Genomic DNA, 17824 nt, shown 5'->3' on the forward strand with positions numbered 1-17824 from the left:
GCAAATCCCCTGGCTCCAAAACAACCCCCCGTTCACCAACGGGCGATTCCCCAGAACCAGAGGAACCAGAGTCGAGATCAGGCCATCGCCGGAGCGACGGCACCGAACCCTCGGCTCTTCGGTGAGGCAAACTATCCACCGGCAGTCTCCCGGGCTGGGTCGGCAACCACGAGAGTGGCAACAGCCCAGCACCGAGGCGCACGACGGAGGCGGGAATGGAGAACCGGTGGTGAAGAGTAGGTCTAGCGGGTCTACTCTCCGCGGAATACATTATGACCCAACCTTTTCTTGTACAACAGATGTGAGAGAAGAAAAGATTAAGCACAATGTAAACCAGTCACAACTCTTTTCAACTAACAACACGTCAAGTGGGGTACTACCGAGGCACTTCCTTGTGGTGAAAGCGAGAAGGAGGAGAGCAGGTGACCACACACCTGCTTATGAAGGTAAGCTGATGAGGGGTGTGGTCAGACTAATACTGGTATTAAAGGTATATTTTGTGGAATTTTATTCAGTGCGCGTGCACGTACGCGAGGGAGTGCAGTGTGATGCCAAGCAGAGCCCCTAACGGAACAGAACAACTATGGAGTTGCACAAGGGAGTTGCTTAGATCCTTTACTCTTCTCCCTTTACATGTTACCGCTGGGTGATATCATCAGAGAACATAATGTAGATTTCCATAGCAATGCGGATGATACACAACTGTACATATCTGCTGAACCAAATGATACAGCGATTAGCTCCATTGCAGACTGCTTACTGGCAATAAATAAATGGATGAGTAAGAACTTCCTGAAACTAAAACGAGAACAAAACTGAAATTCTAATTATCGGCCCCAAAACTAAAAAGGAAACGTTAATAAAGAACCTGGGAGGACTAACCCCTTGAATCAAATCTGAGGTCACTAGTCTCGGGGTTATCATAGATTCAGAACTGAACTTCAATTCTCATATTAGCAAAGTGACGAAAACATCGTTATATACTCGTACTGGCAATCGCGTCCCGCTCATCGCCATATTGAGATATACCTCATCTCCAGTACCTATTGTACTACATGAACGAAAACAAAGCACCCTTGCACTTGACCAGGCCCCGCCCCAGTGACCTCCTATAAGTCACCAGGCGTGGTCACACTCGCCCTTCCTCTTTTTCGTTTTCCATCATGGACGTGCCATTGCATCCCATGTAACTAGCTGTGATGAAATGCAGAGTGAAATTGAACAATGTTGGTTTTCGCCGGAGATTTGCCAGCCCCTGGAATCTAGGCATGTTCCAACGGCGCCTCGTATGGGTTCTGCGGTCCTGCAGCTGGATGCATTTCGATGCATCTCCGCATCGGGCCTGTCCTGGAGTTTCCTCGTCTTTTGACAGCAGATCGAGGGACGTCACGCGAGGTTTAGCTATCGGGCTAACTCGCGTCCAGGTAGGATCTGCGCCACTAGGCATAATAATGCTGGCGTTGGTGATACTGCTCGAGTTGTCCCGGGAGACAACCGAGTTGTGTATTGGCGCAAGGGGCAGGATATCTGGGTGAATGGGCTGAGGTCTAGGGCTGGTGTGCTTTTTGTGAATATTATGAATGGTATGCAGGGCTGGTTTCTCTGGTCCGCATAACCTTAACGTTGTGTATACAGTGTATTGGTGGTGTTTCTAGTTCATTTATTCATTAATCCCTGCATGGGTGCACACCACAGTGGAGGTTGCTGGTTGCTACCACCACTGGTGCTCCGTGTTTATGAAGCAGGTAGCATCAGTCCTTTGCCTCTGGCATGTTGAAACAGTGCCCCGCCCGGCCGACGCCATGAGGTGAGTCGGCCTGGCGGGTGGCTGGTGGGCTGTTATGCCTATACCGCCACGGTATAGAATTAGCAGCGATTAGTAACTTTGTTCGCATTGCTGTTTTTTCTGTCAAAAATGGTGTCTGGTGGCGGGGCCATGAGGTTGTTGACGTTATTAGCTTTGACCTAGCCGCAAGCTATAACCGCAGGGAGGGCTAGGATGCTGTCAACGCTTGTTTACAGACATCTTGGTTGGATTAGTCTCCCTTTGAGGGGGTGAGAAGTTAAAAATAATTGTTCCCTCCTCAGGGCTCCCCTCTCCGCAGAGGATCTTTGGTCTTCCGCTGGAGCGCGGGCGGTATTTGTCCTAGGCCCCACACCGCCTCACGCCGCGCAGCCAGAGGTGAGAGCACGGCCTCGCAAGCGGCTGTGGCGAGGCCCTCGACCAGCGGCCATGTTTCCCCCGCCTGAGGTACCCTGGGCTCAATGTCAACAGGTGTCCACAAGGCCGACAGCCTTGGCGGCCGAGGGATCGGCTACATTGGATGAGCACGCCCTAAAAAAACTTTGCCGTCCAGCTGTGTGCAGCCCGCTCTCCGGTCACTCCCTCCCCCAACACCAGCTGAAAAGGAGCTCTGATTTGTTTCCTTTGGCTGCGGGCCGCGTGTCTTCAATGAAGTGCAGGCGGCCCCACGTTCGCTTCTCATGGGGACAGGGGCCGACACCCAGTTGATGGCTGAGACTGGGTCTGTCCGTGAGAATGTTGTGCTGTCAAGCGGCTCCCACACCATAAGCGGTGTTGGTTGAGCCTGGTGTTACGTCTGTCAACTACAAAGGTTGTCAGCAGGGGGGCTCGAGACCTTTTGAGGCAAACAGTGCGGGCTTCCCCGACCTCGCCTTCGCCAGGCCGGGTATCATGTTGGTGCCTCCCACTCCTGAAAGATTGGCAGTGGTCTCGCAGGCGCGCGTGATTTGGGTGGTAGTAATATCACTGCAGGGCTACGGTGTGTAGGAACCCATGGGGGCCTCACACCTTGCATGTCCAGCTGCAGAACAACTCCTCAGCATGTTCTGGAGGGGTGTTCAGTGGGGGAGCTTTTGTCATCTAGTATGATGTCAGCTTCCCCCGTATCAAACCGGTCCTTTCTCTCAGGGTCCCCCCTTGGGTGCGATTGCCTCGTGGGTAGTGTCAGGGTCTGCTCGCACGGTTAGCAGGTCCAGGGTTGGCTACGCACAGCGGGTGGGACCGGGCCGCCTATCTACAGTTCCTAGCGGACCTGTGCCAAATGGCGGCGGGTGCGTTTGGGAGTATCATCATATATGGCTACAGCAGTACCATATGTCGAGGTGGATGGAGAGAACGCTGAGGCGGGGACTTGTATTTACACAACCCCACCCGTTTTCAGGTTTGGTACAGACCCTATTGTCAGGGTCACCAGCAGTGACAGCTCTGGTCAACGAGATCCAATCTCTGTGGGCGAAGCAAGCCATCGTCATGGCGTTTCCTCCCGGTATTCTCTGGTGCCCGAGAAATCGGGAGGGGGGGTGTCAGACCCATGCTGGACCTGTCCCATGGGAAGGTTCAGCATTTTGGACCGTCTCCTACCTGTTGAACACTGTCAGGTGGGGGCTGTTCGGCTTTTCTCTGGCTCCCCGCATCTTCACCGAATGCGTGGAGGCCGCACTGGGGCCTCTGCGTCTTCAGGGGTTATGAAGTGTATTCTGCCCTGACGACGTTCTGGTCCTTGGCGGTCAAGGTGGATCGTCAGGTCTCATACCAGGCAGGTGGTGGAATTCCTCACCAGCCTGGGGTTTGCTGTAGACTGGAAGTAGAGTACTCCTCTTCCCAGTCAACGGGTGGAGTATTATGGGCATCCCTCTCAGAGCATGTTGTCGACACGCTCGGGAGGTTCCGTCCTAGGACGGTTACGGCGCTGTCCGTGATGCGCCTGCTCGGTATGATGGCATCTGCTCATTCCGTGGTCCCTCTTGGCCTCCTCTTCACCTCATGAGGAGGATACGGAGGTGGTTTTTCCAGTATGGAAATAGACCCGGTGAGAGGCAAGTGGAAGCGGCTAAAGTTCCCATGTCAGTACTGGGGGTCCTCGCCCTCAGGCCCTCCCCAGGGGGGTCCCCATGGGCAGTAGGCTGTCACACGTCACGGTGACGACGCCTCCCTCACTGGGGACGCGTCGGGCCAACGCAGTAGGGGACAGCTGGCAAGACCATGCTGCCCGGTCTGCACTACATTCAATGTGTTGGTATTGAAGGTGGTCCTTCTGGTCCTCAAACGGTGTTTGATCAGGACGGACAATACGATGTCAGCGTCGTATATCGACAGACAGGGAGGAGTACGCTCCCCCCGTCTGCACCGGGCGGTGGGCGACTGGCTATGGGCGTTCTCCATCTGCGCAGCCTGAGGGCTCTCCACATCCCCGGCAGGGTGAATGTGGGTACATGTGTGATCTCGCGGGGCGGTCCTCACCCTGACGAGTGGGGATTACGTCCGGACATAGTCGGGCAGGTCTGGGACCGATGCCGTGGCCGCCTGGGATTCTTTCCCCCCATACATCTGATAGGTCAGTTGTTGGAGCGGGTACGTTGGGAGCGCAGGACCTTGATCCTGATTGCGCCAGACCGGGGCGCAGCTGTGTGGTTTCCGGTCCTGATCCAGCTCTTGGTAGCCCCGCCGTGGCCTGTTCCTTGGTCATCGCGGGCCCTCTCTCAAGCGCACAGGTCTCTGTGTCAGTTCCTGTGTTGGGCCAGCCGCTGATGGTTAGGCTGGTGAGAGGGTGAGTCTGGAGAGGATAGACCCTTCTGTGGTCGACACCATCCGGATCGTGCATGCTCCCTCCACTATCGTGGTTTACGCGGGTAGGTGGCGTATTTTCCAAGAGTGGTGTAAGGTGGGGGGCTGGGACCCGGTGTCCTGCCCCCTGGACGCTGTCCTTACCTTCCTTCAGTCTACTTTTGATGGACTGTCGGCTTCGACGGTGAGGGTATATACTGCGGCTATATCCTCTTGAGGGGTTTGAGGGCGTTACGTTGCCACCCTCTTGTGAAGCGCTTCCCGCTTGGCGCTCGGCGCCTTAAGCCGGTGAAACGTTCTCTGTCTCTGAGTTGGGACCTTCAATTCTTTTGAGCCTCTTGAGCAGGCGTCTTTGGAACAGCTGTCTTCAAGACTGCATTCCTGCTGGCCATCACCTCCGCTAAGCGCGTGGGTGAGCTCTGTGTTCTCTCGGTGCGGCCTGAGTGCTTGTCTATTCGTGTCAATAGCGGTGCGACTCTGAGGCCTAATCCAGTCTTCGTGCCAAAAACTATCCGGAGCTCTTTTCGCTCCAGGGATATTGTGGTTCAGGCGTTTCATCCGTCTCCTCACGCTGGTGAGTTAGAGGCGAGCCTTCACCTGTCGTGTCCAGTCCGGGCTTTACCTCAGCCGGACTCAGGACCTCAGGGCTACCGATCTGCTCTTTGTTTGCTACGGTGGCTCTCGCGCTGGTAAGGCACTGTCGAAACAGCGCCTGTCACATTGGTTGTGCGAGGGCATTGCCCTTTGCTACACGTTGGCTGGGCTGGCCCCCCTGGCACTCCACTCGTGGAGTGGCGGCCTCTGCCACCTTGTTAGGGGGGGCCTCGGTGGAGGACATCTGTACTGCGGCCTCCTGGTCCTCCCCGGGTCCCTTCATTCGGTTTTACCTCATGGACATGACTGGGGGTTCTGTCTCCCAGGCGGTTCTGAGGTCTGGGACCTCCTCTGCGTCCCACCCTTCGGTGGGTTAGCAGGGATTGTGTGGGTGTGTGCCACGAGGTGTTGTGTCACACGTGGTCCCGCCTGTGCTGTGCGTTTTTAGGGGTTCTAGTTCCCTCTTTTTCGCACTTGGGTGGAGTTGACTGCCGCCCCCTCTTCGCTAGGAAGGGGGGGTGACGGGACTCCCCTCCCCCTGGTGGTAGGGCTTGCAGGTCCTCAGGGGGTACATTTGTCGGGCCTCGCGTCCGCTCTGCCCCATATCTCAATATGGCGAAGAGCGGGACGCGATTTCCAGTATGAGTATATAACGATAGGTTTTGTATATAACCTAGTTATACGAGTACTGGCTGAGCGTCCCGCTCTAAGCGTGCCCTGAGGTCCCTTGAGGGTTTTTTTCCTGATGGAAAACGTTTCCCGAGGAAGGGCGAGTGTGACCACGCCTGGTGACTTATAGGAGGTCACTGGGGCGGGGCCTGGTCAAGTGCAAGGGTGCTTTGTTTTCGTTCATGTAGTACAATAGGTACTGGAGATGAGGTATATCTCAATATGTCGAAGATCGGGATGCTCAGCCAGTACTCATATAACTAGGTTATATACATAACCTATCGTTCTTCCATCTCAAAAATATAGCAAAAGTACAACCATTTATTAATCAGAACGATGCTGAGAAGCTAATTCATGCATTCATATCTAGCCGGTTAGACTACTGTAATGCACTTTTCACAGGTCTCCCTAAGAAAACCACAGAGAGGCGTCAGCTAATCCAAAACTCTGCAGCCCGACTGCTAACTAGAACCAAAAGGAGAGAGCACATTAGTCCAGTCTTAGCTGCTTTACACTGGCTTCCTGTAACATTTAGAATTTACTTTAAGGTCCTTCTCCTTACAAACACAAAGCTCGAAATGGACAGGGACCTAGCTACATCGCCAACACTCTAATAAATTACAGACCAGCAAGAACACTGCGATCATCAGCTACTGGACTACTAGAGACTCCCAGAAACAGTCAAAAGAGGATCGGTAATGCAGCCTTTATCAACTATGCCCCAAAACTGTGGAACAAACTACCCCAAAACATCAGGGAAGCCAACTCGCTAGACATCTTCAAAAGACAGCTTAAAACCTATCTCTTTGCTCAGGCATTTCAATGAAACATCAGGGATATCCTTACAAATTGTACCTTACCTGCACTATTCTTACCCTACCTACTTTCATACACTTCCAATCAAATTCATATGTCTGTTGTAATTCAAAACCGTAATTCAAAACTTTGTAACTCAAAGTTAAGAGATTTGTCGTGTAGGTAAGAGTAAGAGTAAGTTAGAGCGACGGACTGATCTGTTGTATGTTAGAGAGACGGACTGCTCTGTTGTATGTTAGAGCGATGGACTGCTCTGTTGTATGTTAGAGCGATGCTCTGTTGTATGTTAGAACTTTGTAAAGAAACTCAAAGAGTTAAGAGCGATGCACTGCTCTGTTGTATGTTAGAGCGATGCTCTGTTGTATGTTAGAACTTTGTAAAGAAACTCAAAGTACTAAGAGCGATACACTGCTCTGTTTTTATATATTTGTTATTGAACAATCTTATCACACTTTTCTACTGTCCATTCTATTTGATTATTTTAGCCTATTTTAAACTGCACTTTTTAATCTAATCTACTCTATTTTATTATTTGTATTACTGAAGAACTGTGATTTGCCTTACCTTGCTCGCTTATGCCTGTATTTTTTACTGTTGTGAAGCAGTTTGAACTGCAACCTCTGTATGAAAAGTGCTATACAAATAAAGTTATTATTATTATTATTATTATTATTATTATTATTATTATTATTATTATCAGGAACGCGCACTTGGTAGTACATCTTTTCGATGTCAGCCATCATGGCGATCGACTCCTGTCTGAAGCGAGTCAACACTCCGACCAGGGTGTTCGTTAGGTCTGGTCCTTGTAGCAGGGGTCTCAAACTCGCGGCCCGCGAGCCAATTGCGGCCCGCGGGATGATATTTTGCGGCCCCCTACTGGACATCAAAGTGTAGTGTTAATGCGGCCTGCGCACTACTGTTTGCCGAGTCGTTGCGCGAGAGTAGGACGTTTTATTTATTTTGTCACTTGTAGGCTACCATAGCGCAGGCTCATGACAGCAACGTTATGTTAGTGACTTGGTTGAAACGTGATTCCGGAGTGATATCAAGTAAAGTGGAAGCAAATGCATCCTCGCTATCTCCTCTGACTGCGAGCAGTGCTCTGCATGTCCCGCAGCACTGCCACTGTCTGCCTGTGTACGAGTCTGGTCCAATCACATACGCGTCCCGTCAGCGTTTTTCCCCCTCACCCACAGTCTGCGAATCAGAGGCAGAGTAGGGGAGTAGGGCGGGTCTTCACGGACTGCATGTCGTCTCTCTCTTTCAGTTCAAGTCGGAGCAGAGTTGAAAGCGCATCTACAGTAAACTCGCTCCCAGTTTTATCTCTGTGAGATAAATGTAGCTATTAGCCTATTTTCGCCAGCAGGCAGCCAGCAGAAAAATATGGCATTTTCAAAGATGGTCAGTAAAAGAAAAGTCGACTGCAATTCAAAGGTGAATGGACGGGAAAATATGCGTTCAGCCTGAGTCCCAGCCAGGGGCGTAGCTGGAGATTCTGGGCCCCATGAAAGAATCAATTTGTGGGCCCCCAATCTATAAAAAAATTTGGGGCCCCCAATCTATAAAAAAAGTGTGGGGCATTTATTTATTGATGAAAACGCATAATATGGTTTTTACCTATTTTTTTTATAAACAGCTTTGTGATAGAATAAAAAAAATGCACAGTGCATTTCCATAGCTGTGGATGAGTCCACTGACACCACTGAGAAGCCTGAAGAACCGTTCATGTTCTGAAGAACTGTTCATGTTCTGAAATGTTATTGCTAAAGATTGAGAAGATTGGATCAGTTGTACTTTTTTTTTGAATACTTGAAACCCTTTTTTTGTGGAATATTTGATGCGGCCCAGCCTCACCCAGACTCTACCTCCAGCGGCCCCCATGTAAATTGAGTTTGAGACCCCTGTTGTAGAAGCTCACTGTTCAATGAGACTCCTTGGTAGCTGGCGGCGCAGTCAAACACCACACGGAACTTTTTCTTCTGCGGTGGAAGACTCTGTGATGGGGAAGGTACCATACTTTCCTATCCTGACGACTTAACAGTCTTGTTGACAATGTTCCCTCAATTTTTTTTCGGTCTGAGCAAACACTCAAACCTCCTGAGCAGACATCAGCAACTACTGAGCAACATACGTCACCTTCCGATTAACCGGTTGGTTGATAAGCGGCGTTTTGTAAAAAATTATTTACCTTAATGTTCAACATAAAAATCTACACATTTAGCTGATACACAGAAATATTACAAAAAGGCATATATTCCTTAATAAAATATTTATTTGACCATTGACGATACAGAGCAACGTCCTCCCTCCCTCTTCTCTCTCTCCCTCCCTCTAAAACTCTCACCTTCCCCTCTGCTTCATTCCTCCTTTCTGTTATTCAGATACACATCATTAAAAAAAAATCACTTGTTTCCAGACTCCTCTGGTCTGGTCTTAGCTCTTACTTAGTCCTTTCTGTTAGTCTGTGTGCACACTGCACATAAGAACACCTGCACATAAGAACACCTGCACATCAGAACACTGCACATCAGAACACTGCACATCAGAACACCTGCACATCAGAACACTGCACATCAGAACACCTGCACATCAGAACACTGCACATCAGAACACCTGCACATCAGAACACTGCACATCAGAACACCTGCACATCAGAACACTGCACATCAGAACACCTGCACATCAGAACACAGGCCTGAATGACAGTGTATCCTCATCAAGGACCTCTGCTAGTTCCTCAAATCTGCCCTTCTTTACTGCTGACTGGGAGAACATGTTGTATACACTTCTAAGATGAGTTTCCACTTCTCGCATCAAAGGCACATGTTTCCAAGCATCATCAATGCCCAAGTCCTCTTTGTGGGCCACACAGTGTTGTTCTGTGAGATGTGGTATTTGGTTTTTATTTTTTAGAGCCCTAGAAATAAAATAAACATGTTTAAAATGAATAATATTTACTCATTTTAAGTATGTTTGTGTTTCCAATGCACAATATAACGTTAATATATCAAATATAAATAATAGTTTTTCATTCACAGGAAGTCACTAGTAACTACCTCTCAGGCCGGGGCGAGACATATCGCGCACAGCAGGGCGTGCACTGGTTTCATCGCTGTATCCTCGCAGCCAATCAAATAGGTCAACGCACGTAACGCACTGTGCGTTGAAATATGATGTAATATGATGGAAGCCGGGCGCGTTTTCAAGCGATCTATATCATCTAAGCAAGCAGCGTCTATACTTTCCGTAGCCGCATTTCTTGAGACGCCAGGTAGTTTGCAGGCTGTTCGATGCGGAAATGGGCAAAGACACAGCTCATCACAGTACTTGTGTTGTGGTGCCTAACCTGGCTAACAAGAAGCTATTTGGCTAGCTGGATGCAGTCTGGACAGTGGATATACATCAACAGTCTGGGACTGTGGGACAGTGGACATATACACTTTATCAAGCCCTCCTGGACCATGTTTCAACTAAACAAAGTGAGTTAATGCGGTCTCTCTCTCGCTCTCTCTCTCTCGCTCTCTCTCTCTCGCTCTCTCAACACAGCGTGTTGTTGTTGAACTATAACATTTAATTTCGCCGCAGGTGACGCATAATGGATGAATGAATGAATGGTAACTTGTTTAAAATGACAAGATATATATGTGTTCATTATTGGATTGATCATACGTGTACTAGTGTAGTATGAATGAACTCGACTTAACGTTGGAAACGGGGTAACGTTATGAGTCAGTATTCGCTTGGTCAGCTGTCCGCTTGCCCCCCCCCCCCCCCCCGCGCCCACCCAAATGTAGTTCACACCGGCCGCCACTGGCTGGAGCAGTGCATGACGTTAACTGAATGATGCCACCAAACTCAGTTTTGTAGTTGACATCATTTTCCTCCCTGTATTTTATATACAGAACTAGCATTTTGTGCACTGTGATGTCTGTGCTCTCATCTACTATCAAAGTATGAAACGGGGCATTTCGAATATTGCACATAGTCTCATTCTGTACAATTGCATTGATTGACTTCACAAACTCAAAGGCATAGTTCTTGCTCCGCCAGTGATACTCACATATTTTGCCACATGATCATGGATCTGTTGAACAGACAGCATCGATGCGTTCATTTGTATGCCAAGTAGGAGAACATTGTCAATGAGCACTTTCACTTGCTGGCTGTCAGATCTGTTCTTTTGCAACTGCTCATTCCTGTCGCGTTGTGGTATATTATACTAAATATATCTCATAAAACGTGTTGAGAATTATCCCTGAAAGGTTGTAAATATAGGAGTGAGTTTTCCAGATGTCTTTTCAGTCACAAACCACAGGGGGCCAAGCCTGGAGGCTCCTACATTGGTATAATAGAACAGATGTCTGTGCTGATAAAAGGAACTCTGTAAATAATCATAGTCATTTTATTTAGTAAATTACTACTGTGTGGAATATGAATGCTTAATATTTCCAGTCTTTAACAATCAGTGGTTAATAGTTGATCAGATTTACTGGTAACCCCATTTTGATTAAGTAATGCTTAGATAACAAGAAAGAGCATAGTATGTGTGTTTGAAACGGTTTGAAATGTGGTCACCCTAGATCAATTTACATATAGTGGTGGTCAACAGCTGAGACAATGGCGGGGGTAGATAACGTGTCCCTGTTATCTGCTAAACTTCCCCTGTGAGCACAGAGGAGAGACAGCTGCAGAGGAGGGACTAATGTTTTCTGTATTACAGAAATCAGTACACTTTCAAATGTATTTCATATACTCAATTTAGCTTAAACTGAACTGCAAATATTCTTGTTATGTTGTGCTAATTGTACTGAATGCAATGATATAAAATATGAAATGTTTATGATTAGGAATCACTTCAGCTCGGCCTTCAACACCATACTCCCGCACATCCTGGAGCACCAGATGTCCCTGCTGCAGGTGCCGGACTCTACCTGCAGGTGGATCACGGACTTCCTGACTAACAGGTCACAGCGGGTGAAGTTGGGAATCAACATCTCCGATCCCAAGTCCATCAGCACTGGCTCCCCACAGGGCTGTGTTCTGTCCCCACTACTATTCTCCCTGTACACCAACAGCTGCGTCTCTCTGCACCCCTCGGTCAAACTCCTGAAGTTTGCGGACGACACCACCCTGGTGGGTCTCATATCCAGGGGGGACGAGTCCGCCTACAGGAGGGAGATCGAAAGGCTGCTGAGTTGGTGCAGCTGCAACAACCTGGACCTCAACGCCCAGAAAACAGTGGAGATGGTAGTGGACTTCAGGCGGAAGGCAGCCCCCCCCCCACCCGATCATTCTGGGAGGCACCCCGGTGGCCTCTGTGGAGTCCTGCCGCTTCCTCGGCATGACACTCTCCCGGGACCTGAAATGGGAGCTGAACACCATTGCTCTCAATAAAAAGGCCCGGAAGAGGATGTACTTCCTACGTCAGCTGAGGAAGTTCAGGCTGCCGAGGACCATGATGGTCCAGTTTTACACCGCCATCATCCAGTCCATCCTCACCCTCTCCATCATCACCTGGTTCCCTGCAGCCACGGTCAGAGACAAGGCCAAGCTGCAGCGGGTGATACGCTCGGCGTAGAGGGTGATCGGCTGCCCCCTTCCCTCCCTCGAGTCCCTACACTCCACCAGGGCATTGAGGAGGGCGAGGAAGATCATGGCAGACCCCGCCCACCCGGGTCACAACCTCTTCAACATGCTCCCCCACGGCAGGCGGCTACGGCTGCCCAAGACACTAAAGTCCCGCCACAGACTGAGTTTCTTCCCCTCAGCAGCTCGCCTGGTAAACGAGTCAGGTGTCCCCCTGCTCCTCCCCCCCTCTATGGCGAGCTGCTAGGGCTGGACTTCTGGACTTGAACTTTGTGTTGCACTGTATCCATGTCCCCAACCACCGCACTTTCACAGTCTTATTGTTGTCTCACTGTTCTGTCCTGTCTTGCACTTTACTTAAAATTATTTATTTACTGTTGTATTGTTCTTAATTGTGAAAAAAGTATGCACTGTAATGTCAAAACACGTTCCATTTTGTACCTGTATGAAATTACGAATAAAGTAATCTGAATCTGAATCTGAATCACAGGGTTTTGAAATTAAGCACCATTCTGAACCAAATTGCTAGTACTTAAAATGGTAGAAAGAACAACTGTTTAGAATAGATATTGATTCATGTTAAAACATTAGTGTTAGAAAACTATGTGGACTTAAGGATAAAAACTGTGATTCTTGTTTAGCATAAAGAAGAAAAACTTCAAAAATGGTATCTCTGTGTTCATCTGGTTAAAACAAATTCGAAATATAAATCTTGAATTAAATAACAAAACTATTAAGTCAATTTGGACAGTAAATCTATTCTGAGATTTGGAACAAAGAATAGAAGCAGTTGGGTTACTAGAGACAGCCCCTTTTTTCAAATTGAACTAAGAGAGCCACTGATTGGAAGAAACGTCTCCTCGATGTCACTTCCTGTGACATCACGCAGAGGCTCCCGGCTCTTTGATAAAAGGAGGCGCTGGATAACAAAGGGACACACAGACACGGAGAACACCGAGACCACACAGAAGACAGAAATCGACGAAGAAGAAATCACCACGGCAACCGGACAACAACAGAACAATACAGCAGAACTTCCTGGTTTCCACCAGAGAAAGATCTTGATGAGTTAGCTAGAAATATTCAACGCTGTTTTGATCATTTTTATATGGAATCTTACAGCCGACTCTCATGTCTAAGGAGCTCGTTGAAATCCAGCTTTAGATAGTATGCAAATAAACGCAGATATTCTGACTAGAGCTCCGTAAAATTCCAGCAGCATTCTGGTGCGTTTTGTTCAGAAGGTGGCGTTGAGGTAGTCCATTTTCCATTCGTCCCATTTTTTCCCTTCAGAAAAGTCACCTGAAACTTCTGTGAGTCGTGTTAGCTTTGTTTTTTTTAGGAGGCTGACTACTAGTCGCGATTATTATTTGTCTCGCCCGTCCGCGTGTATATTTTCCCTAACGCTTTCACTTCCGCGTCGGCTGCTGCAGATTCAGGAAGGGCCAAACGTTTAGGCAAATCACAGACGCCGATACTAAAACGTCTCTCTGTGGTGCCACGCAATAGGTTGGATCATATCCAAGAGCTAGCCAACCCAGAACCTGTGAATTACGTGCATCCAAACAAAGGTATTTTTTTTTTTTTACACAAACATTTCTGTGCGCAACCGATTTCAGATGTGCGCGGGAGCATTTGGCCACGGGCGCACCTTAGGGGGAACATTGCTTGTTGGTACTTTCACTGCATATCCTGCGTTAAACATGTAACACATGAAGCTGGTGTACTCGGCATGGAACTCAGGATTCCTCTTCAGCTTGGTCTTGAGGTTTAGTGCTCGTTGCATAGCAGCACTTCGATTGTTTGACATTTGGACACTCGCTCTCTTCAGCGGAAGATTTATGTAGTAATGTCCATCCACATAGCGTGCAGAGCCTGACACAAAGTCCATGAAACGATGGTCCTCTTGTGACATCTCTAACTTGTCATCACAGTTTCGTTCAGGAAAGTCATGGTTATATTGCTGGAGAAGAAGCCGTTCCATACCCTCAGTCTCAACAGCAATTCTGTTCACTGCAGCACTTGATTGTTCACCGTCACTCGCTGGTCTTCCAGTGGACCATTCAGAATCCACCCAAGAGCAGTCTTGACCACATATGGTCCGTTTGCTTGGCTGTGGATCACTTCCACGGCTCTAGCAGCTTGTGTTCTCTTGTTCCGATGAGAAGCTCCACTTCGGTGTTGATGCGTGGCAACCTGACTTCGTTGAGGTACGGCCATTTGTCAACATCCTTTTGTTGTGGAACGTTCTTCACGGAGACAGGGATGTTCCTCTGTGTGAACACTTTGGACAGTTCAATGAAGTTATTCTCCTCTAACCCACTAACTTCCAAGTCAGTGAGGATGTAGCTCTCCACTCGCTTCTTTGCATTGATGGTTGTAACTGAGGGGTACAATTCCCTGACTGTATTAAAGAGTATGATATATTAAACCACTACTAGTTATGTACTTTAATTACTGGCCATACAGTACATGAATATATATGATGAACACCCACACAAGAATACGGCATTGACACATAAAGTTCTATTTGGAGGGTATTTATTATTATTAAGCAACGTTAGGTTACAGATTGAGAATTAGGCTCGCGCTTGTATGGCGAAGAACATGCGTAAAGTCAGTCAAGAGCGTAAGTCAATGAGAATAGTATGAATACTAGGATGGGTCTAAACTGACGCCACCTGTGGTATAGTGATGAAATATGACACGTATCATGTAATTTTATAAGCGGAGACATTCTCCCATCACTACACTATATAAAGCTGGTTTTACGTCTCTCTCTCAGACAAGAGGGCCACTCACAGATCAGTGACCTGCAGGCTGACCCCTGGTACATGGTACCGTTCCTCTCACACAAGCACACACACACGAACCCACACACACACACACACACACAAACCTACATACACACACACACACCCTTGCTCTCAACACACACACACATCCACACCCTCAAAGCACATACACACACCTACACACACACACACCCTGGTACAAGCCGGGTGAAATACGACTGGGTCATTCAGTGGTCACGAAGACCAGTCTCCATTAAATCACAGATCGTTATCTTAGACCCACACACGCACCTACTTACACGCTAACGTGCGATACATGCACTCATGCACGCCGGACATACAGGCGGACCAATACACAAGACACACAACGTGCACTGAGGAGAGACACCACATACACACTGAACTATGGGATCGCTAATAAAGATCACCCCCAGAGCCAAGGGGGGACTTCACTTCACTTCACTTCACTTGACTTCACTTCGACTTTTTCTGCTTTGACTTGGACTGGACACAGACTGGAACGGAGGAAACATGCTGGACTGAGACAATGACTTGACTTTTATACTTTCCTTTAAATATACTCAACCGGCCGGTTGTAACAATCGCTAGATTTCAATTGTACCTTGCTAATTTGCTGTTATGTTAAACTGTTTATAATAAATACCTTCAAAAGTGTTTCATCTCTTATATTTCTAAGTATAGTATACAACTTTCACGTTTGAATCTAAAACGTGACAATTTGGCGTTCCTGGTGGGCATTCAATCAGACTTACCGACCTAGCTATTTACGGACAATATTGACTGAACATCCACTCTCAGAGGATCCATTTCAAAAAAGGTAAGCAGATGAACCTGTTACGTAGAGTCGAAATCTGCATAGTTAAAACAGCCGTTATGAGTGGATGCATTTTCAATTATTGTCTTGTAAATAGGTAGCTAAAAATAAAAGTAAAACCCATTGAATTGTGTTGTTGAAATGGATATTTGCAAGGTGCAATTTATAACTAGAACTTTTTTTATTTAATTTTTTCCTACTCACCACTCTCTTTTTTTTTTTTTTTTTTCTCTCTGCACTAGGCTAGAACCAACCCATTTATTTAAGTTAGGGTTGTTTGTTTAGGTTGGAGCAATGAGGGTTTGATTGGGTGTGGTTGTGCTCGATGAAAAGCAGTGTGTTTTATATTCTGTCCTTTTTTCCCCCCTCTGCTGTTGTTGTTTGTGTTGAATGATAAGTCCTTCTCTGAAAGGCAATAAGTACTGTCATAGGTTAGAATGACCCATTTTATTTAAGTTAGGGTTGTTTGTTTAAGTTAGAGCCACAGTGTACAGGGGCTTGAGTATGGCCGGAGTGGTTGAGTGGACAAACCATAGGATTGTGTAGGGCTGAAGTGCACGGGAATTACGAACAGTTTACGGTTAATGGTTGATCAGCCTTAATTTGTCCTGATTTAGTCTCTTGATTGCGTCAGCCAGCTGCAATCCTGGCCAGGAATAAGCTTAGTCAGTTACGAAGAACCCATGAATGTGGTTAGCGTATGAGTTATGTTATACCGATATTTTATTCCCGTATTTTAATGTTGAATATTGTATTGTACAGACTTCTTATATTCTGAGTGTTGTGTAGTAGAGAATGGTATATTATATTGAAGTTAGTGTACTGGTGGTAGGGGGGCCATGTCCTGCTCTGCGAGGAGGGGTACTGGTTCAGCAGACTTTTGAACCTTCGCAGCGGCCGCGCGAGGGAGCAGGTCTGTGGAACCAGAAACGATTGAACCCTCTTCGCATTGCAGTTTCAGACTATGCATTGACGATTAGATGGATGTATCTAGTTCATTAACGATAGGCGGGTGTTATGTTATATTATATTATTATGTTATGCTATATAAGCAGTTGTAGGAGCGGGTATTATATTATTGTATTGTGCTATATAGGAGGCGTGGGTACCTGACTTCTCGTCGCGACCACTCTGAACACCGCCATGCGCACTGCTGGCCCACCAGCCACCACGGACGCGCGACTCGTGGGCTGGAAGCAATCGTTTTAATTTTGGTTGGATACAGAGGCGTGCACCACGCGCATATTCACAGGAATATTATACACTCGATATCTGCGTTATTACCACACTTATAGATGCTGTTGAACCAGCAAGCTTTATCTTTTCTAATGCGGATTAACCATATTGTGGGGTACAGCCGCACTGATCATCATTCTATAATGAATTCTAATATTCTGATTAAATATATAATAGCTGGTTATACATGCAAAATGGACAATGGAACACTGGAACTGGAAATCTTTGAGGACACATATGGCCTATGCATTTACAGCTATTCGCTTTCAATGCAAACCCGCGTTTTTTGCTCCCAGCCGCTGCGTCCTAAACCAGGGTTTTCACGTATTACATATGCATGAATAAACGTATTATTGATAAACGCAAGGCGTGAAGACCATAAAGTATGATACAGATATCATTTTCATCGTTCATTCGTTTGGCTCTGACAAACGTAACCTTCCATGGAATGAAATATATACCAAAGACATGAAAATTGCTTTAATTCCGGACTCATGGTCCAGTTCGTTGCATGCCGATTAAAGACCCCCTAAAGAGGTCCTGCATTATATGTTATTACATAATTATAGTTACACGCACGGTGTGCGGACTGCGTGACATACAAAGGGGGGAGAAGGACTTTCGTCTTGTTTGCATCAGGGTCCCCCGTTTTCAATTCATCATAATCATCATGTTGTTGTTTTTATTATTATTATTTCTTTG

This window comes from Notolepis coatsorum, assembly GCF_963971535.1.
Source record: "Notolepis coatsorum genome assembly, chromosome: 3".
In the NCBI taxonomy this organism is placed as follows: Eukaryota; Metazoa; Chordata; class Actinopteri; order Aulopiformes; family Paralepididae; genus Notolepis; species Notolepis coatsorum.